Genomic DNA, 22,272 nt, shown 5'->3' with positions numbered 1-22,272 from the left:
ATCTAAAAGAGGGAGGGAGGGAGAATCAACTTTAGAAGGTCCAGCCCTGGGTGTTCCTCCACCTCTCAAAGCTAGGCTATGTCTTGGATCTACACATAAAAAATCCAAAAGCAAAGCAGCAGGGTGGTTACTGCTCTCAGTGTCATCTCAAGTGAGATTTGGGTGAGAGAACTTCTGGCTAAAGCTAAACAGTTATGAGGCCAACAAGGATTCAGATAATTGCTTTGGACTCCTATCACACCAGATGACTGTTAATCAGCTCATGAGCTGTCTCTCTCATTCCCAGCTCACTTTTTTTACCATCAAAGGGATTGAATAAGAAAGTGATCTGATTGCAAGGGTCACAGAGGTTGGGGAACAGGCGCAGACATGAAAACTAGTGTCAGACTCAGGCGCCTGCAATCTTTTCCCCCAATCTGAGATTCACATTCTCCCCTGGGGTCACATGGGTGGGGCCAGAGACAAAGATGGGTGGGTCAACATACCTTAATTGTCCATGGAGTCTCTCCTCCTGTTTGTGGGTCTGGGGGTAAGTTTGAGCCAAGGGAAGGGAGGGTGGACAGCACATTGAGAACTGCCACATATGCCTTCTCTGAAGCCCAAACATATATAACACCCAAAGTGGTACAAACAACATTGCAATCACGCCAGTACAAATGAGTTTCTTTGCAATTGCCCTTCACTTCATAATTTAAACAATTCTGTTCGGCTGGCAACAACACATTTTTTTTTTTAAAAAAAGTGACATTGTGCCGGAAAACCCAAGGTATTGCATTTTTAATCACGTTGTCAAACGATTCTCGGTGCTATGAAAACCGTATTATTTGCTCCCACCACATGACTGGCTCAGGATAGTCAATGATCTGTGGCTGGGTTGCTCCAGTGTGATGTATTATAGTTCTTACAATTTGCTGCAGGCAGAAATCTTAATTAGGGCCTTTCCTGAAGAGTGACCTTCAGCAACAGCATCACTGAACTGGTGTAAAAATAGACAAAAGGCCTAATGCTGTTAGAGGAGCTCTGCTAAATACAATGGCCCCCATTGTTATTTGCTGTCGTTATCAAACGGATTTGCTGACCGTCTCCACCATTTACTGTGGCGCCAAGACTCACCCAGTTTCTGCAAGACACCTGACAGACATTTATAGCCCAAGATTTTCACTTGCCCATCCGTGTTGCACTCATGTGGATTCATGTTGCTGTGCAGAGAGAAATAGTAATTGAGCTTATGCCACAATAAATATGTTGGGATGGCTTTACTCCAAGTAGACCCATTGAAGTTCACGAACAGGACAAAGTTCAGTCATTTCAATAGGTCTACCCTGAGGAAGACTTAATTGACTACCAACCATCATCTTTAAGGTGCCACCTGCCCCTTTGTGAGTTTCATTATTGGTAGCTATTTTGGCTTCCTTTGCAGAAAGGCTCTTTAAAAAACATTTTCATCAACATGAACAAATAAATCAAGCACAGAGCTGCCCTAAAAGGTGTGGTGCCAAAGCTAAGAATGGAGGAAACTGTCAGTTTAGGTTTCTCTTCAATTCTCGTTTTTCCTGCTTTAAGGTCAGTTTTCTACATTTCCGCAACAGTTTGCAGTTTCAAAGAAAAAGCTTGTAAAAATTAACCATGATTTTATTGTGCTTTCTCCTAACACACTTTCGTATGCAAGTTTGCTATCATCCACATGCTTCCCAACCAATTTTACCATTCATTTTTTGTATTTTATTTTCATAATATGCAATACCTGTTTGACTGCCATTGCGTGAGGCTAGCATATGGGGCATTGTCGTTTTAAATATTTTGTATTGTGGATGATGAATTTGAAAACCCAGGCCTTATGAAAATGCAGGTGAAACAATCCGGGGGGGGGGGGAGCATCTCTGAGCTGCATAAGCTACCTTGAGTCTTTTTTTATTTTAAATTTATTATTATTTTGGTTTTTCAACTTAACATTTTACAGAGATACTACCCTGATACTCTTCTGTGTCTATGGGGGGAAATCTATGCTGCAGACTGGGGGCAGCTATGGGTAGTTGGAATGGGGGGAAGAAAACATAGGCAGAGGCCCTGTTTGAAGCTTCCACAAAGTTATTTTCAAAGTATTTTCCCCTTCTCATCTTCAAAATTGAAGTGGCTTATCAAACTCAGTGGTGTCTGAAATCGGATTTCCTTATCCTGAAGTGTATGTCACCCCTTGGCTTGTCACCAAAGAGCGCTCAGCTGAGAAGAATGAGATAGGAGTTTGGTTATGTGGTGTGTGTGTGTGTGTTTTGAAGGCAGCGGAAGTCTCAGGATGAGTAGGACCCACACTGTTGACTTGCAGTGCTTATTTCGGCAGTGCCAGAGACGAAATCTTCAAGGTGTCCGAACATCTTGCACCGAGCTTCTGTTTGGAAGCTTTCAAAGGATCAGGCTACACAGGAGCAACTGTGCTTCCAGGATCTGCCAATCTCTTTGCCCACTGAAGCCTCAGGCCTCCATTTAAGGCAGGGTTCGCCATGGCCTGGCCATGGAACTTGTCAGTGCCAGGGCTCACACCTGGAAGATGTGAAAGAAGAACAGCAAACTATGTGCAGAGTGCCTTTTCCTCACTGCTCGTCCACACTCCCGTTCGTCCCGTGCCTAGAAAGCATGCGTCAAACCGTGATCTCTAAAACTTTAAATGGCTTGGGTCCGCAATACCTGAAGAACTGCCTCTCCCCATATAAACCAACTGGGACTCTGTGTTCATTATCTGAGGCCCATCTGTTATGTACTGAGTTGAATAGGGTCCAGAATGCAGCAGTCTGATTGGTCCTAGAACAATGCAGCAGTATGATTGGTCCACAGGAGCCAGCCATACCAGCTCCAGTTGGAAGTGAATCCGCAACCTGATTGGCCTACAGGAAAATCCCAGAATTAGCCAATCATGTGCAGCCCATTGTGTAAATAATGTATATAAAGCAGATATTTGGGGGGGAACTTTCATTCCTCACTACTATGAGCTGAATAAAGAGCATGAAATCCACACTCGACTCCAAGTATATTTCACCATCTTTGTGTGCCTTCTCCACAAGAGGTCTGGGGAGTGACAACACAAGAACAGGCCTTTTCTGAAGTGGTGAACCAGGGAGGTTCGCCTGGCACCTTCCTTATATATCTGGAAGTCTTGCTTCATTGAAGCCTAAGAATGATAGTGATCATGGGGACAGGCTGTTGACCCCTAGCAGAACAGTGAGGAAGGTTCAGCATCAGTGGCAGACCTTGGGGTCTCAAATTTCAACGGCATCAAAATTCAGGGGCCCTCTGCCACTCAAATTCCATTCTACATGATAATTGTGGAGCCTCCTGCAGTTCTCCCAAGGCTCCATGCCCAGTGTGACCAGTAGCACTCTCCCTTTGTTTAGCATAACCCTTCCCCTGGTGTGTAAGTTTTATTCTGAGGTGGTTTAAAAAGATGACACACATTTACACCTGCAATAGAAACTGATCCAGGTCAAAATTCCCTGCCTACTGTCTCATTTGGCTCGATGTGTAGAATCCCTCTCAGATACAAGCTTGAAAGTAACATGTTATATATAGTAATTGCTATTTTTATTATTTATTATTATAAATAATAAGTATTTATTATTTGCCACATTAAGCTCTGAAAGATGAAGGAGAGCAGGCTGATTTTGTCTGGCTTTTTATTTTTATCCCAACTCCTCCCTTTCCATCATTCTTCCACTATGAAAAGTGAAGCTGTTTCTCTAGCTCAACATGTTTTGGAATACAGCTTCCATCATCCCAGACTACTGGCTGTGCTGGCTGGGGTAGAGGGGAATTGTAGTCCAGCATAGTAAGAGCTGGACCATAAAGAAGGCTGATCGCCGAAGAATTGATGCTTTTGAATTATGTTGCTGGAGGAGACTCTTGAGAGTCCCATGGACTGCAAGAAGATCAAACCTATCCATTCTTAAGGAAATCAGCCCTGAGTGCTCACTGGAAGGACAGATTCTGAAGCTGAGGCTCCAATACTTTGGCCACCTCATGAGAAGAGAAGACTCCCTGGAAAAGACCCTGATGTTGGGAAAGATGGAGGGCACAAGGAGAAGGGGACGACAGAGGACAAGATGGTTGGACAGTGTTCTCGAAGCTACCAGCATGAGTTTGACCAAACTGCAGGAGGCAGTGGAAGACAGGAGTGCCTGGCGTGCTCTGGTCCATGGGGTCATGAAGAGTCGGACACGACTAAACGACTAAAGAACAAATGTTATATTGGTATGTAGAGAGAAAGGGTAGCTTCTTTTTGGATTGTAATAAGGCAATTGTAGTAGGTCAGTTCTTAGGAGGAAACACACATACACACTTTATTGCAGTCCAGAGACTAAACGACTAAACAACAATATTTTGAAAGGCACAACATTGACTGCCCCTGCTAAAGTTGAGCCTTGTCTCTGACAGCATTTCATCTGCATGCTAACCTTTGATGGAAACAACTTTCAAGTTCCTTACAGCCTGTTTGTTTTTAAGACAAACTGAACACACAGGCGTAAAAACCTATACGGCTGTGGGTCCCCCTCATTGCACATTTAAAGGGTACTGTTATTAGTGCACCTTCATTTGATTACCAATGGCAGAGTAATAATACCATCAGTGGCTGAATTGTAAGTGAAAATAACCCTTTGTTCTCATCCCCCTCCCCCCCCCGCCCCTCCCACAGACTCTTAACAGCACTCCCGGGGACAATAACCTATGAAATAGATTAAAAGCCTGTTAAATGCTATTTTCAGCTTGGCAGATCACCAAGCCCCGCGTAGCCTTAAGCTCTGCTTCCTCGTAAATATGGCAAGTTTACTAGAGCCATGTGACAACAATAAGGTGCGGTATTGAGGGTGATTAAGGAACTGAACCAACGAAATGCTTTTAGGTCAGTAAACGAAACTGATATGCCTTTGGAAGACAAAAAATATGCCAGATGGCTGAAAAGCCCAAGAGGATTTCTAGTTTGGATTGGTATTGGCACAGCACAGGTGGGATATGTAACAAAATTTTACAGTATGGAGTGCTCCTGTGCTGTCAACTATCTACGCTCCCCTCCATAATACTCAGCTCCACCACCCCCCCCCAACAATAGCCAGCATTCAGCAGCTACTGAGCATGCTCAGACTTCACTGTGCTCCCCCCCCCAATTATTTTTCTAAAGGTTTGTAAGAGTTCTGTGGTCTCTTATGTGCATTCTACAGTATTGATGCATCCACATTTCCCCTCCCCAGCCCACAGTGGTTTATTAAAATACCATAATAGGTGTAAAGAAAAGGAGCAGCATCCTGTATTCCAGTTGAGCTCTCCCTCTTAGTGGCTGTACAGGTAGGACATTGTGTGGATAATGCCATTAAATATTTTAACCACTAGGTGGCACTGGGCTTAATGTCTGCATGGAGACAGGAGGAGTGCTGAGCTGTTCTTGGTTAAGAGGATCCAATAAAGTTCTTGCACTCAGCTACTTTAGTAAAAAAAAAAAAAAAAAAAAAAAAAAAAACATTATAGATGTGTTATAACACTGACACCAGATGGTGCTGTAGAGCTGAAATCGGAACTCTATGAAATTTTCCATTGTGAGCTTTAAAATGTTTTCCCCCACCCTAGAGTATTTCCAGAGTGGTGTTTTTTTTTATAGCTGTGTAGATGCAGCCCTTGTCTAGTTTTTTGACTGACGTGTCCTCTGAGCTTCCTATGGCAGACAAAGAACAGGGGCTGTAGCCACCTAAGGGCAGTGGCATAGCGTGGGTTGTCAGCACCCGGGGCAAGGCAAGTAATTTGCGCCCCCTAACCCATGGATTTGCGCCCCCTAACCCTACCCCCCAGATGTTGCACCCAGTGCGGCCGGGCCCCCCTGCACCCCCCACGCTACACCACTACCTAAGGGCATCTTGCCTGAAAACACCCCTTCTCAGCAAAATATATAAAAATGTAACAATCCTGGAGCAGGCACTGGAAAATGACAACCTTAGGAACTCCCACTAAAAAATGAAAAAGGCATTCAAAGGTAAAATAGGGACAGCAATTTATTAAGCAAAATTGCAACAAATAAGGGTGTCCCTTCAAAATTGGGGTCCTTCGTAATGTATGAATATAAGGGAGGTGCAACTCTTTTTTAAAACAATGGGATCATTTCTGCTTTTCTTCTGAAAACTGTAAATCACTCTGCCGGCCCGCCCCACCCCTCTGCAAAATCACCGCTAAAGTCACTAAAGGAGAAGGAACAGGTATGTGTTTCTGATGGGAATGAAGTCAAATTGCAGCATTCCAAGGCCACAGCACTGCCTGTTACCTTAATCTCTAAAATCATGTGTGTCCAGCTGCTTGCACCATAAATTTCAGAGACACGCTCCTTTGAGCTGCCCAGTGTTTGCCCAAAAGTGGAGGGGGGAGAGAAAAAAATCCTGCCTCGTCTTTACAACGTTAACTAGTTCTTTTTTAAATCTAAAACCTGATTGTAAAGGGTTTTTTATTTTTAGGCCGAAGCATTTATCACCACTAGCTGACAGCACAGGAAAGAACAAGTTAGAGTTTTAACCTTGTAGGTCAAAAGCAGGCAGTTATCAATGGCAGCTTGCAACAGCTTCAGAAGCATTTAATATGGCCCTTTTATCCAGGGTGGCAGTAGATACAGCCTTGAATGTCCACGTGAGGAAAAACTATGGCAGGAGTTTAATACTCTATGACACGCAAATTGCCAAGGGGGAGGGCATCGTTTTCTGTCTGCCCCCATTGAGGGAACATTCTGTTGATAGGAGACGCTTGGTGAAAGACAACAGTGACATTTCAAAGCAATCAGGAGCCTACACACACACACACACACACACAAAATGAGAGGAAAGATAACTGCCTTGAATATATATTATTGGTGTTCCCCTCCCTCCTTCCCCCAGCCCGGATTTGCTTATTACAGTGATAAATGCAGAATGAAAAAATAAGTCATCTCATACAGTTTACCTGTGGCTTTCTTCTTTTTTTGGCTTGTCACTTTTCAAACACGTCTTCAAGGATTCACCCCTTCCTTCGTCTCCCGCCCTGCTCTGCTCCCCAGCCGAATGTGAGGAAGATAGCCTGCATGTGTGAGATAATATTGTCCTGGGAAATATCTAGTGGATTAATGCATTTTGATGGAAACTCATGGGAAATGTTGCTTTGGGTCCCGTTTCGTGCAAAAAACACATCGCCTGAGGAGCAATGTGTTAAGCACGATCTGTGTGGGTGTTGAGATACACACATGTATTCGTGAAGTCAAAGTGGGCCTGGTCACTCTGGTTCTCAAATGAGTTCGACGCTGGCTCCATTTGGATCGTCCTGCTGTATAGAACAGCCACACAGTGCTGCCTAATGAAGGAATGGGTTGTCGTCTTTCGGTTACTCCTATAAAACGCTCCCTGCGTTAATTTTTCTAGTCTTGTTTGCAAACCATTATTTTGATGGATTGGTTGTGTGGATACAAAGGCTCTGGTTTAGCTTACAGGGATAATTAAATCATGTGGTGGAGGTTTAAAGTGTGTGTGTGTGTGAGAGAGAGAGAGAGAGAGAGAGCGAGAGCGCAAGCATACACGGCTGCATTACCCAACAGGCAAACTGAACAAATGCTCAGGATGCCAATACAGCAGGGACACTGACAAAATAGAGAAAAAAAAATTTAACAAAAGAATTTGACATTTGTTTTTTTTAAAAAAAAAAACATTGAAGTAGTCATCAGTTAAAAAAAAAACATTGAAGCAGTACGTTTCCGAGCACAATTCAAAGTGCTGGTGTTGACCTTTAAAGCCCTAAACGGCCTCGGCCCAGTATACCTGAAGGAGCGTCTCCACCCCCATCGTTCTGCCCGGACGCTGAGGTCCAGCGCCGAGGGCCTTCTGGCGGTTCCTTCATTGCGAGAAGCAAAGCTACAGGGAACCAGGCAGAGGGCCTTCTCGGTCGTGGCGCCTGCCCTGTGGAATGCCCTCCCATCAGATGTCAAAGCGATAAATAACTACCTGACATTCAGAAGACATCTTAAGGCAGCCCTGTTCAGGGAAGTTTTTAATCTGTGATATTTTAGTGTATTTTTGGTTTTTATGGAAGCCGCCCAGAGTGGCTGGGGAAACCCAGCCAGATGGGCGGGGTACAAATAATAAATTATTATTATTGTTATTATTATCATGGAAGAATCATTAGATAGCCTTACACGCCACACCCTTCCCTCACTAGTGCCCTACTAAAGGTAAAAAGGTAAAAAGTGCCCTACTAGTGTAGATCAAAATAATGGGAGGAAATCAGATTCTGTTATGTGCTGCAGTGAATCTGTTGTTGTTGTTAAATTTTATTTTGCGGTTTAATATTGTTTTACTTTGAATTATATTATGGGGGGCACCATAATATTTTCAGTGATTTTTGTTATATATCTGGAGATGAGAGAGAGAGAGAGAGAGAGAGAGAGAGAGAGAGAGAGAGAGAGAGAGAGATAACAATTTTGGCTGTTAGAAATGCAAAGCCAGGGAGTGAGCCCAGAGAGACAAGAGAAAAACCCAGACTCTAGGATATCATCGTTCAATAAATGGATGACCGCAATGAAGCGAAGCCAAGACTTACCCATGATGGTTCATCAATAATGGGTGGAAGTATATGATGTGTCCAGAGCCACTCACCAGTCTGTGTCACTTGTACAGCTGTGGCATTGATGGAGAAAGTGGGGCTCATTTGTCAGTTTTCATAGTGTCAGGTGAACATGCACACACTTAGTGTTGGAACGTGCTATTGAGAGGACAAAGTAGATTAGACCCACCTTTTTCCCCCTCTTCATCATACGGGCTTCCAGTTAAGAATATTGGCCAAGGTTTCATTTTAAGGATGCTTTACCTTAAACCACATCCTTGCAACCACCTGGTTAAGTAGGTCAGTAAAATAATGTCCTATATTGCCTATGTGAAGTTCAGAGGGGGCGGGGTGTGTCGAAACTCGCTTATTGGGCAATGGTAAATTTTACATTTGTTGCTGTGTTACGTTTGCCTCTGACCCTGCCTGTGTGTTCCATAGAGGGTTGTGCAGAAGGGCTCATGGCCCCCAGGTGAAAAAGATTCACCTGGATGAACCCGGATGGCCAAAGTCAAGAGCAGCATGCCAGGCAAAGTCAACCTTTTGCTCTTTCCAAGCAAGACTCTTCTTCCATTCTTCAGACCCCATAACCTTCAACATTTCTCCAATGAAAACAGGGACATCCTATTCCATACCCTCCAATATCTCTGATGAAAATTGGGACGTCTTAAGGAAAAGTGGGACATTCTGGGATCAAATCAGAAACCGGGACAGCTTTTGTAAATCTGGGACTGTCCCTGGAGAATAGGGACACTTGGAGGGTCTGAAATCCCCAATAGTTGAGGGAGTAGCCTGTTCAGTGCTGAACCATCCCTGCTTCTTTAAACTTTTAAGATTCCTTAGGATTTTCTGGCTACTTCTAGAAACCTTGGCCACGGTGAATTATAGCCCTAAAGAAAGAATAATTTATCTTTTAGGAGAAGGGGCCGGGCGGGGGGAAGGTTACCTATTGTTCAGAGGTGCCGTCTACCAAGGATACATTTCCAATTACTCTGTTTTGTGAACTCAGAGGAAATATCCCCTCATGTCCTGTCCAGGTTCAGTGCATTACAAAGGTAGGAGTTAATTGAAAGAGCCACAGACAACAATTGTACCCTAGAGCCTCTAAATGTCTGCTGGCTGACTGTGGGCAGTAGTAAACCGTGTGTGTTTCTCTTTAAAAATGATGGACTGCGTGGCGGCGTTGTCAGTCTGCCCTGGAGAGCCTTCTCGACTGACGTGTCAAGGATTCTTTCTGTAACTGCTTTGTAGTGGAGTCAATTTTCAAAACAAGAAAACTTGGCGAGAGAGGCTGGGGGTAAGGGCAGGAGAGCAGAACAGAAGGACTAAAACTTCATCTCTGGTCTCAGCCAGAGCCAGGCTCGCAGTAACGGAGGGGAAATTGTGGGGAATTTCTGCAGAAAACGGTTTCAGGTGGAATTGCTTTGATCCAACACACTAATTGCTTGGCAGAAAGGCCTGCTCAGAGCCAGGGTATGCCCAGCTCAGTGCATGATGGGTAATCCTGCATCAAATTAGGCTGCTTCCCATTGTTGATAATTGTGACCATTTATATCTCTGAAGGAGTGCAGGGCTCACAGCAGGGACGCAATATAGAGGGGAGGGAGGGAGGGAGGAATGGGGTTAAAGAGAGGATTTCAGCCCTTGGTTGCGATCCCTACTGAGCCAGAAAGGTCACTGAGTGGCCTTGAGCCTCACAAGATCACTCTGCTTAATCTGTCTGAATGAGTTGCTTGTGAGGATAAAGTGAGTATTCCCCGCCCCCATCTATACTCCCCTAAGCTCTTTGGGGGAAAGACGGAGTTCATATGTAATTAGGGGAAAGTCTGCCTGCCCAACTGTTACTTATTTGTTTTCTTACACTTGTATCCCTTTTCTTACACTTGTATGCTTATATCACAAAACCCAAGATGGTATACATGGGAGAGCCATTGCGGAGTAGTGGTTAGAATTCTAGACTAGGAGTTGAGAGACCAAGGTTCAAATCCCCACTCAGACATTGAACTGAAGGACATGAGGCAGGAGTTGGTAATGCAGGTGAGCTGTGCATAAGCAAGCTGCCAGCTAGCTCTGCCGAGGCTCTTTTTATTAGCACAATATGCAAAAACCAGTCAGATACATTTTGGACTGTGCCCTTTACACCTTCCAATCATGCGATCATGGGATGGTACAAAGTTATTTTGGCACCTGCTTCCACCACGTCACTTTCCCCTTGAACAATGTTTGACGAAGGAGACAAAGGTCACAGGCAGGGCATGGCAGACCACTGAGAAAGCCAAAGGTTAAATAGAGGGCATGATGTTCAGACAGCTGTGGCTTGTCTGCGGGTGGAAGTGTGCGGTCATTCCTTCAAGACATGAAGCCCACTGGGTGACTTTGGAGTAGTTGCTGTCTATCAGCCTAACCTACCTGTGAACCTACCTGAGATCTTAAGATGGACGGTATACAAATTTAATGAATAAATAAACAATACTTCACACGGTTGATAATAGTATTTACAGGAGATAACTCATCTAGGCACTGACCAGACCCAGATCTGCTTAGCTTCACAGCAAGGTGGTGGCCTCATGTGCCTTCAAACCACATCCTATATATATTTATTCATGTGCTGCGTTTCCAGTCCCCCGTTCCTCCAGGCAAAGCGAAGGCAACTAGCCCATGGTCAGGAAGCTTCATGAATGACTGATAAATTGAACTCAGGCCTCCTGAGTCTGTAGCTCAGCACCTTAACTATTACAGCACGCTGGCTCTCCTCTATATTTATAACAGTCTCCAGATCAATGAATTGTTCCTTTAATCCTCATGCTCCTGCTGAAATATAAATGGTAACAATCACCAAAGGTAGGAAGAAACTTAATTTGATGCCATAATACGCACCATGCATCGCACTGGCATACGATCAACCTTTTAACTTCTGGAGTAGACATTTTTACCAGCCCTAAACAGCCTTACAAATCCAGCTGACTCACTGCAATTCCCCCCCCCCCCAGAATAACCCAAATGTCCCTGCAAATATAGTGTCACTCTGCCAAATTCAAACAGCAAGAGCACATCAAGACGCATTTTCTTTATTTCTGTACCCTAGGAAAAGAACCACAATTTTGGATTTGGATTGTAATCTTGCACCACACAATTTGGTTGTTTAAGCCCCATTGCAGTCAATAGGATTTAAGCACCCTAGCAGTGCAAAATTGCAACTTTGGTAAACAAACACACACCTCACAAAATCCTTTATTTTGCACCGACAATGCTATAAACATTTTTTTTCCCTTAAGGAGCTTGGATTGCTGCCCATAGCCATGAAGCAACTGTGTAAATAAGATTATTACCAACAGCCAGGCCACACCAACATATTAAAAATCCATTGCTCAAGAAATGAGTGTTATAAATAGCCAGCATCGTAACTCAATACATTAGTGCACTAGACTTTTGATTCCTCTGTAATTATAGAAGGAAAGCTTCAATCCCTGCAGTGAGTGAGCATTTAAAATTACAGCTGAGGTAGTAAATTACTGGTCCTCAAATCTCCTCATTGGACAGATTGCTTTCAGTTCATGAGAGGAAACTCAGACTCGTGTCAGAACTGGATTCCCCTGGTGAGCTTAATGTGTTCTATTTAAAAGTACTACAGGAAGTAAAGTAAGTGATAGAATTATATTCACCAGGATCAAAGACCTATTATTTTTATTTCTAACTCAGGTTTGAAAATCTTCTTTTGAAGACATTTACCTGACTTCTATTGCTTTTACAAGGCCTATTTACAAATCCTGTAGAACAAATTCTCCCAGTCTGGTTGTTTTGAATTCGTTGGTGCCTCTTCCTAGACCTAGTAGTCCACTCCACTTCCTTGTGGGGAGGAGTTGTGGTGGACCACGCGGCCATCCACTCTCCCCAGGGGTGGGGAATGAAGTCCCGGGTTGCCCTGGGGATCCCAGCCACGTCAACACTCAGCCAGCCAATCCGCTGTCTGGTGGGGGCGTGGCTGGGACCATTTAAGAGGAGGCACAAGCCAGAGGGCTTCCTCTTGGCTCGCTCCTTCAATCTCCCGCCCTCCTTCCCTTTTTTGCAGGTTTTCATTGGCCTTGCTACGGACCTTGGTTGGTCACCGTTGAGGGGCCTGGTAGGAATTTCTCCACTTGGCAAAACTGGCACGGGCCATTTGGTTTTTGCCTACCTCGTAGCAATCGTCACAACTTTGTAAGGTTTTGCGGTTAGGCATTGTTTGACCTTTTGATGGGGAGGGGAGGTGTGGCCATCACCTGCCCCTCCAAGCTTAAGGGTATTCCATTAAAGGAATCCGGGGGTGTGGATCTTGTCCGAAGCCCGGAGCGGGGCTAGGGCCATGACACGACCCTGTTGAGAACACCTAGGGGAGCTTGAGTTGGTCTGCATCAATGGGGCTCCCCCTTCTGGTGGTTTACCCTTACCGGACTCCCTGCGCAACGGGCAGGAGTCAGATATAGTCGGGTCCATTCAACGCCTAAGCCAATTACCGCTCACATTCTGTAATCAATAAAGTTGTGGCCAAAATTTGTCCAATACCATGAACCTAATATCTGTGTCCTGGTGTGTTTTATTCCTCAACGAGGGGTGGTTGCGGGGTCTAGACACACAACTACCTAGACCAGAGCTTCTCCCTGCTAAATTGAACCACGTTGGTGTAGGACAACGCTGGGGAATCTTTACAACCCAAAGATCACAATCTTCCATGGTGGGTGGAACCAGAAGTGAGTGGAGCAACAACTCCTCTTCTTCTTCTTTTCAGTAGGCTAGTTTTTCACATCCACTCACACCTCTTCATCCATCTGTTCAAGCAAACAAGAAGCACCAGAGTTCAAGGAACACACTGCAGCCAAGCAAAACCTGGAAGGTGGGTGTGAAGCAGGGCTGGTGAGGGGTAGCGGTCAGACATGTGACCAGGGGACAGGGCTGAGGGCCATATAGAGGCCTGGAGGGCTACTTTTGGCCCCTGAGCCCAAGGTGGCACATCCCTGGTTTAGGAAGAAGTAGTTTGATCTCCTGGGTTCAGATGTTGGCTCTCCTGGAGCAAATAAAGGAAAGTACTTCTTAACACAGCTAAACTATGGAAGTTCCTCCCTCAGGAAGTAGTGAGGACCACAAAATTCAATAGCTTTAAAAGAGCATTAATTGAATTCATGAAGGATCATAGAGAGGATAATGCTATTTTTTCCTATAATTTTTGTTTTACATTTTAGAATATTCATTTAAACAACCTTAACATATCAATGACTTCCCTTCTTCTCTTTCCATGGTTCATTTTGCATAACATAAATCCCTGCATATTTTACATAAACTAAACCATTCAGTATTCCGTTACCACATTCCGTTACCACATCCATCAAAACTTATTTACACTGTTGAATTTATCTTAATGCTGCCAACCTTTTAAAATGTACACAACCCCCCCCCCCATATATTCAATAAACATTATCCAATCTTCTTTAAACGTAGGTTCTTCTTGTTCTCTCATTCTGTATGTTAGGTCTGCAAGCTGTGCATATTCCATCAGTTTAAGTTGCCATTCTTCTTTAGTTGGGACCTCACTCGTTTTCCATTTTGGGAGAGAGGATAATGGCATTAATGGTTTGCAGGCTTCCCACTAGGGCGTTTGGTCAGCCACTGTGTGAACAGGAGGCTGGACTGCAAGGGCCATTGGACTCATCCAGTATGCCCTTCTTATGTTCTTAGGAACCTGGAAGCTTAGCCATGCAAAGCGCATGAATTATGCTCCTTCCTTGTGGTCTTACACAAAAAATTATTTTTATTTATAAAAATATATAAACTTATTACTTTTTAATCACTAAGTGGCGGGTGCGAATTTTTGCAGCTCTAAGGAGGAGGAAGGAAGCTGCCTTTCTGAGGATGCTGAATTCTTTGCACAATGCAAAACCAAATTCTCAAAAACATAACCCTGTTCATGATCCTTCCGTAAAGCTAAGTCACTCCTCTCTCTCCCCATTAGCCTCTCTTGTCCTGTCCTCCGTGGATTTCAGCCTTATTCGTCTTTTGTTGAAGGTTGGATATCTCTTGCTCTTTCAGCCTTTCCACATATGGTGTGTTTGCATATTTACTTGATAGCTTGCTGCTACTACATTTATTCCAAGCTGGAAGTTATTGCTCGCTTAAGACATGCAGCTTTCTTGCAAGCAATACTTGGTTTTTTTCTGCTGTAGATACACAGCACATACATTTGTTAGGGCACAACAGGAAATCTCACCAGACAGTGATGTGCATGTCAGTTAATGAAGTGTGTCTTTCAATCGTGCAGCCGGTTGAAGGTCTTTGACAGAGAAAGCTCAAAAACAGATTTTGAAATGCTAAAAAAGGAGTGCAAAGGAGCTGCATCTATTCCTGGTGGCTCACCCCAAGACTAGTATTATGAGCTTTTTTAATAACCTCATTTTTCAATACTGGATCATCCCAGTTGCCTTTTCTGAGTGCTGCAAAGACTAGTCAAGAGAAAATATTTATTCAAATATATGTTACAATGTGTGTCCAAAAACGTGATGAATGTTGGTATTCAAAAGTGAATGCCAACAATCCCATCTAAATTTTGTAAATGTCAAATCATATTTTAAATATCCATTTTTTGGACAAATGCTGACAGTCAATATCCACTGTGCATCACAGTATTTTTGCATATTTGTTAAAAAAAATTGCCTGGGATTATCAGCATTAACACATGAACACCAACATGAACAATCTTCTGTATTTTGAATATTTGCTTTATTCGATTTCTAAATTGGTTAATGTTATAAAGGGGATTTAAGGGAAGAATCTATGCATTATGGTGGGGAATCCTAATGAGTTGAAGTGGTGTGTGTCCAGAAAAGGGGGCTACCCCATTCACTTAAATAGGAGTGGTTCTATGTACAGTGGTACTTCAGGTTACAAAAGATTCAGGTTACAGACACCACTAACCCGGAAATAGTACCTTGGGTTAAGAACTTTGCTTCAGGATGAGAACAGAAACCGTGCGGCTTCGGCGCAGTGGCAGCGGGAGGCCCCATTAGTTAAAGTGGTACCTCAGGTTAAGAACTGTTTCAGGTTAAGAACGGACCTCCAGAACGAATTACATTCTTAACCCAAGGTACCACTGTACTTAACACAGAGCTGTCCCCTTTTCAAAGTTAGCAAATGGGCCTGAAAACGGAAGCACCTGCATCAGACCAGAGCATCCCAAATTGGACTTCCTGCACCTGCTGCAAATCAGTGTATCAGTGCCTTTTCCATTAAAGTTAATGGAGCAGCCCCTGGAGAGGGGGGCTTTGTATGAGAAGGGGGGGAAGTGAAGCTCTTGCACCTGCAGTAAACCAGTGTATCAGTACCAGGGCCGGATTTAGCTTTGATGAGGCCCTAAGCTACTGAAGGTAATGGGGCCCTTTATATGTCCAGCTGTCCTTTGTCAACAACAAATTGCCGCTGTTTATGGACCTAATAGGTATCTAAAGCCATTTGCCCATAACAAAATATGTGCAACACAAAACACTGTTGCTGTATGTAGGTTTTATTTTGTTTATCTTATATTTTGGAAATGTACATCCAGTTTTTTCCCCTTTAAATTTTTTTGGTGCCCTAAGCTACAGCTTGTTTAGCTTATATGTAAATCCGACACTGATTCAGTACCATGGTTTCCCAAACAGAAACAGAATTACAACCTCACACCTACAACAAGAGCAGCTCAATTTTTAATCTGTATGTAACCAAGCAGGAGTGGTTCTTCCTCCTCCTCCTTTATACTTCCAGAGTAGAAAGTACTCAGTACATTCTCAGAAATACTCTGTCCTTCATTCTGGTTTAATAAAAGAAATCAGACATTTGCCTTCCTCGAGAGGAAACACACTGTGCACTGAGCCTGTGGTGCCAAAGGTTTTTGAAAATGTAATTTTCCAACCTTCCTGCCAGACATCTGATAAGCTGAGATAGCTTGCGGAAAAAAATTAGGGTGTTTACCAGGCACCTGTTATGCCCCAATACATGGCTGGCAGTCAGATTTCAGCCTGGGCTTGTGTGTCATGCCAGCCGACAAACCTCTCACCAGGCAGACTGTCAAAGGGAGTTTTTCTCCCTTTCGACATGAAAGAGATCAGAGTAGATTTTTTAAAAAAAGGACAAACAAGCAAACCTTAAAAACTGACCTTTTCTACATTTCCTTCCCTCCTGTAATAAATACGTCATTCTCCCCGCGCATGCCCCCCCTTCACATATTTTAGGGACAATTCCAAATGCCACATTTCCACGGCAATAAAACTCAAAGTGTCAAAGTGGCTGCCAGCTGAGAAGGCCCAACTGGAGTAGAGGACCTTTAAACCTGTTGTGAGTTAAGAGCCTGGGGTTACCCAGAACTCCACATCCACCACTTGCTAAAACCAAGAGGGGAAAACACTCTCCAGAGCAACGTCACTCTTAAGCTGCTCCCAAGGGCACAGATGACATAGTAAGTTACTGAACGAGCACACAGATGCCGATGGGGTGTCAGCTGGATAATGAGAGAGCAGGTCCCATAACGAAGCCAAAAAAACCCACCCCCTTTGTCCCTCATTACTACAGGGCTGATAGTTCAGCTCATAAATTGCCAGGTCAATAAATTAAATTGAAACTCTTTGGTCTCTTTGTATTTTGAGGTTCCCTCCTCTATTAATTATCCAACAAGTGTACATTAAGATAATCGTTTTGGTTTGAATTTATGCTGTCTAGGAACCCAGTCCTTTTTAAATTAATGAACTTTGTCCCTAAAAAACACACAGATAGGCTTTCCTTGCCATGTAAATTGCCTTGTACCATCAGGCATAACTTCAAAAGAAAATGAGAATGCTAGAATTCTTGCATACTCTCCAACATTTCTCTGATGAAAATAGGGATGTCCTATTATTGCTATTGCTATTGCTATTGCTATTGCTATTGCTATTGCTATTATTATTCCCCCACCCATCTGACTGGGCTGCCCCAGCCACTCTGGGCGGCTTCCAACATATATGAAAACATTGTGTGCTTTCAAACTGCTAGGTTGGGAGATAAATAGACAAATAGGTACCACTGTGGCGGGAATAGTCATTCTGGCCACATGAACCAGAAAGCTGTCTGTGGACAAATGCCAGCTCCTTTGACCTGAAGTGAAATGAGCGCCGTACCCCATAGTCACCTTTGACTGGACTTTACTGTCCAGGGGTCCTTTATCAGTTACCTATATGAAAACATAATAAAACATTAAACATTTTAAAAACTTCCCTATAAAGGGCTGCCTTCAGTTGTCTTCTAAAGGTTGTACAATTACTTATCTCCTTGGCTTGGGGGTCACATAACTCCATACCCTCCGACATTTCTCCGATGAAAATAGGGACGTTCTAAGGGAAAACAGGACAATCTGGGATCAGATCAAAAACTGGGACGGCTTCTGTAAATCTGGAACTGATTCTGTTGCCTTCTGAATGCAGTTTGTGGATCTGTGCTCCATGGTGGGAGAACACTTGAAGGAGGGGGCAGGAAGGCCAGGGATGGTTGTAGCCTAGGTGTGTGTGTGGTTAAGGTAGAGTCCCAAGGGTCAGAAACAGGGCATATTTTTTCTCTGTGCCCCAAATCTCCTCTGATTGTACTTCTGGTTGCTTGGACACTTTACCCCACTTGTGTTGCCTCCTTCTGGCAAGTTATTTGTACAGCCTCTTGTACCAACTCAATCGCAGGCTCTTTTCTGATCTCAGCCAGACAAGTGTTAACAAAACATTGGGTATTCATATTCAGGCCTTAGCTGTTATCCTCAGCTTTTCTCTCTGGCATTTTCCTCATACCACCTCCCTTCTCTTCCAACTCCTCAGCTGTCTAAACTCATCTGTCTTCCCCTAACTGACAGTTAACCCCATATGGCAGAGGCCTTTTGGGCCACATTTGTCCCCCCTACCTGACCTGAGGTTCCCGACCCCTTCCCTAAATAGATTCTGCTTACATACATGTCACTGTGTCCTCTGTGTTCAACTCTAGGCAAACGCTTCATCATGTTCTCTATGCCTTAGGTAAGAACAGCAATGCCTTCACCGCCCCAAATTCTTGGTGTTTAGTTCGAAATTATAACACTCCCACTGCCTTAATCTCTTAAACCCTGTTCATCGCATGCCATTTATATAGGTATAGGAGTATGTCAGGGAACTGCCATCGGAGCCAGAGGGAGAGGGAGGGCTCCAGAGGGATTCCGGAGAGCGTCCCGGGAGGGAGAGAAGCAGCCCATCCTCTGGGGAAGGAAATCAGCGTAGCACCAGTGGAGAAGGGGGGCAGATGGGGGAATCGGCGAGGGGGCCATGACTCCTCGCTGGAGACCAGCAGGGAGAGCACGGGTCCTCCGCTGCCCACACCCTCCCTGCGCAGAAGGCTTCCGCGCAGGGAGAGTAGGCGGAGACTAGGCGTCAAAGAGCTTCTTTGCTGGAAGAAGTTCAAGAAACGCCCACTGATGGATTCTGCCAGCGATTGAGAGAGCCACGGGTGAGTGGCTGTCCAGACAGAAAGGGTTCACTCAGGCAACCCAGCCAGGTGTGGTGCCGATTTTACGCACGAGCAACCCCTAGAACCATTACAGAGTATTTCAGATGTATTGTTGTTTTGCTTTTTTCCTCTTCACAATCTCTTCTAATACTAGTTGAGCTCTCTCTCTCTCTGTGTGTGTGTGTGTGTGTGTGTTGTGCGATGAAACTGATGAGCTTATACTGCAGCAGGAGATGGGGCTTTTCATATGTTGTTAGACTCCAAACATGCAACAGCCCCAGCCAGCCTGACCCATAGTCAGGAATGATGAGAACTGGAGCCCAAGAGCTCTAGATACCTAGATAATGACCACAACAGCAACAACCACTTCCTTGTCCCTCGTTCTTACAGGGCTGATGTTTCAGCTCATAAATTTCCAGATCAATAAATTAAATGGAAACTCTTTGGTTTCCTCGTTTCCAGGTATTCAGAAGCATTACTGCCTCTTGACTGTAGAGGCCTGATGTTTTCTCTCTGCCCCCTTCCCTTCTGTCTGAAGAAGCGTTCTGGAGATCTCAGAAACTTGCCCGCTACTTTGTGACACTTTAGCTGATCCTATTGAAAGGTATTTCCCCTACTATGGCTTTTTTAAAAAGTGAATTCATATGGGCCTCCGCTTTTCCCCTTTTAATTCTTCAGTCTTTGCTTACACATACCAATGCAAGAAAAGAAGTGTGCATTTTGCTTTTTTTATACCACATCAAAGCAACGTCAGTTATTTAATTTGCTCGTATATGAAACGAGTCAGATATCAGAACTAACATGCAAAGTAGATCATTGCTGCTGTTTACTAAGCAATTACCATGCATAACCCCAATAAATTAAAATTCCAAATTCAGAAAGCATGAGGCCCTGCTATATTTTAAAGTGACATCAGATGATTAAATTCTTCCCAGGGGCTGCTTGCTATGCATCTGGCAAGAAGAACCAGGAAGCATCTGCTTCCTAACAAGTCGCCTTCTTTTCCCTAGGACATCCCACTAACAAGCATCTGTCGGCTGACTGTGCATATACGCAGGACTTGGATCGCACAGGTACAGAAGCTGGACCTGTGAAAGTCACATTGCAGGGAGCTAGCGCAATGATTCTTGACATACAGAGAGAGGAAAGGGGCAATCAATCATTATTGAGAAGAAACAGGGCCTTTGGTGTGCTTGCCCCAAGATTCAAGATTTAGAGGGCAGACCAGGGGCCCAACAACATGGCATACTTAAAATGTTTTTAACTAATGTGCTTAGAACTGATTGTGCCTACATAATGCACTATACCTTCAAAGTACATTTCCTTCCCTCAGAGAATTCTGGGAACTGTTGTTTGTAAAGGATTGCTGGCAATTGTAAGTCTGTGAGGGGTAAAATACAGTGCCAGAAATTCCTTGAGAAGGAAAATGTGCTTTAAAGGTTTGGTGTGTGTGCAGTGCCACTTAGAACAGCAGCAGTGGGAAGGTTCGGATCTGAATCAGGATTGCAGCACTGGGGAAGGTGTTTTACAGAGGCGGTTTTTGGGCAGTGCAACCTGTTTCCCTGCATAGGGTGCCGAGCCAAGAGACCCCCTTTCTGCCTCCTTCCTAAAGCCTAGTAATTACTTGCTTTGGGAAAGAGGCATGCGGTCTCTGGCAGGGTCCTAGAGCCTTCGCAGCTCCTCCCCAAAGTCCTACAAGTGCATGCCCAGCTTTGGGAAGGAGCTGGGAGGGCTCTAGGACTCTGCCAGAGCCCTCGCACTTTCCTCCCAAAGGAGATGCAGTTACTTGCCTTTGGGAAGGCGGAACAAGGATTGGAGGGCATCACATTTTGGCCTTACACAGGACACCATATGACCAAGGTCCACCCCTGCCATGTCTCCCCCTCACAAAAAAAGCCTCTTTCATTTTCACTGGTTTTTTGCCACTGTCAGTACTATCAGCATTACATGAAATTTCTAGGCAACTGATCTTTTTTTAAGCTGTGGAAAGGGTTAAATGCCCACCCCTTGCTCCATGGCCCTGACAGGGATTGTTCTCCCCTACACCTTCTTTAGCTATACTGTTAAGATGGAGGAGAAGTATGGTGTAGTGGTTAGAGTGTTGGACTTGAACTTCTAAGCTTCTTACACTGCCAGAGGTGGTTCCCATGGTTTGAGGAGTGATGTGTCAGACAGGAGTGGAAGCTCAGAAGTGTTGTTGTTGTTTATATAAATTGTATATAATATAAACCATAGATCTCAGGGCGGTTCACAACATAAAATTGCAATATACTTGCAGAATCTCCATTGCCTTGAATCTTAGCCATGATTGTGTAAACTCCCAGAGGTTTTGCGCTAAGGATATAGCTTCATGATGGGCTGCTGGAGGAAGGAACTGCCAGTTCCTCTCCGCTGTGCTGCAGTGCCACTACTGCAAGTGGTCAACAAGTGGTATTGCAGTTCCCCAACTCAGCCAGAATCAGGTGACCACTTGGTCCTATAAATATGGTTTCTCAGTCTGAGCGGCATGTCTTTGAGGCACAAACTATTTGGACTTATCACTACAGTGGTACCTCAGGTTACATACGCTTCAGGTTACAGACTCCACTAACCCAGAAATAGTGCTTCAGGTTAAGAACTTTGCTTCAGGATGAGAACAGAAATCGTGCTCCGGCGGCGTGGTGGCAGCAGGAGGCCCCATTAGTTAAAGTGGTGCTTCAGGTTAAGAACAGTTTCAGGTTAAGTACAAACCTCTGGAACAAATTAAGTACTTAACCCGAGGTACCACTGTACTGCTTGACACCAGGAAAGCATTAGACTGCTGAGAAGCATTAAATTTAAATAAACAGGTCTGGGGACCAGTTCGTGCAACACTTTGAGTCTCTCATAGTATGGGCTCGCTATGACTATTGAATCCATTGAGAAGACTGTTTCAGCGCCCAATTAGACGGGTGCTCAGTATATATGACAAAGTTTCCAAAAAAAATATTAGATGACTGGCACAATGAACTGGATACGCAAAGAAAGAATGGCAGCCGCTTTAAGACAGATGCAACACTGAGCCCACACAAGCTTTAAAAAGTAATGTGAATCATGCTTCATGTCTTCAAGTTCCATCATTTGTTGACTAGTGATGACTTGCCTGTGCGAATGAGACATTACAGCTTATCGGGGCAGATGAAACTTTTCCATTTTGATGGCAACTCAGAGAAAATACTT

The 22,272-nt window shown here is 44.2% G+C and overlaps 1 protein-coding gene across 6 annotated transcripts in view; it reads left to right on the top strand.

The window, feature by feature from the left end:
* ADARB2 (adenosine deaminase RNA specific B2 (inactive)) overlaps positions 1–22,272 on the top strand; it is a 372,833-nt gene that overhangs the window by 185,329 nt on the left and 165,232 nt on the right. The gene's annotated exons all lie outside the window — the stretch shown is intronic.

Source organism: Podarcis erhardii (genome assembly GCF_964252035.2).
Source record: "Podarcis erhardii genome assembly, chromosome: 12".
Taxonomy (NCBI): domain Eukaryota; kingdom Metazoa; phylum Chordata; class Lepidosauria; order Squamata; family Lacertidae; genus Podarcis; species Podarcis erhardii.
Note: the sequence above shows the minus strand (reverse complement) of the source record. Positions and strands in the feature narration are given on the sequence as shown.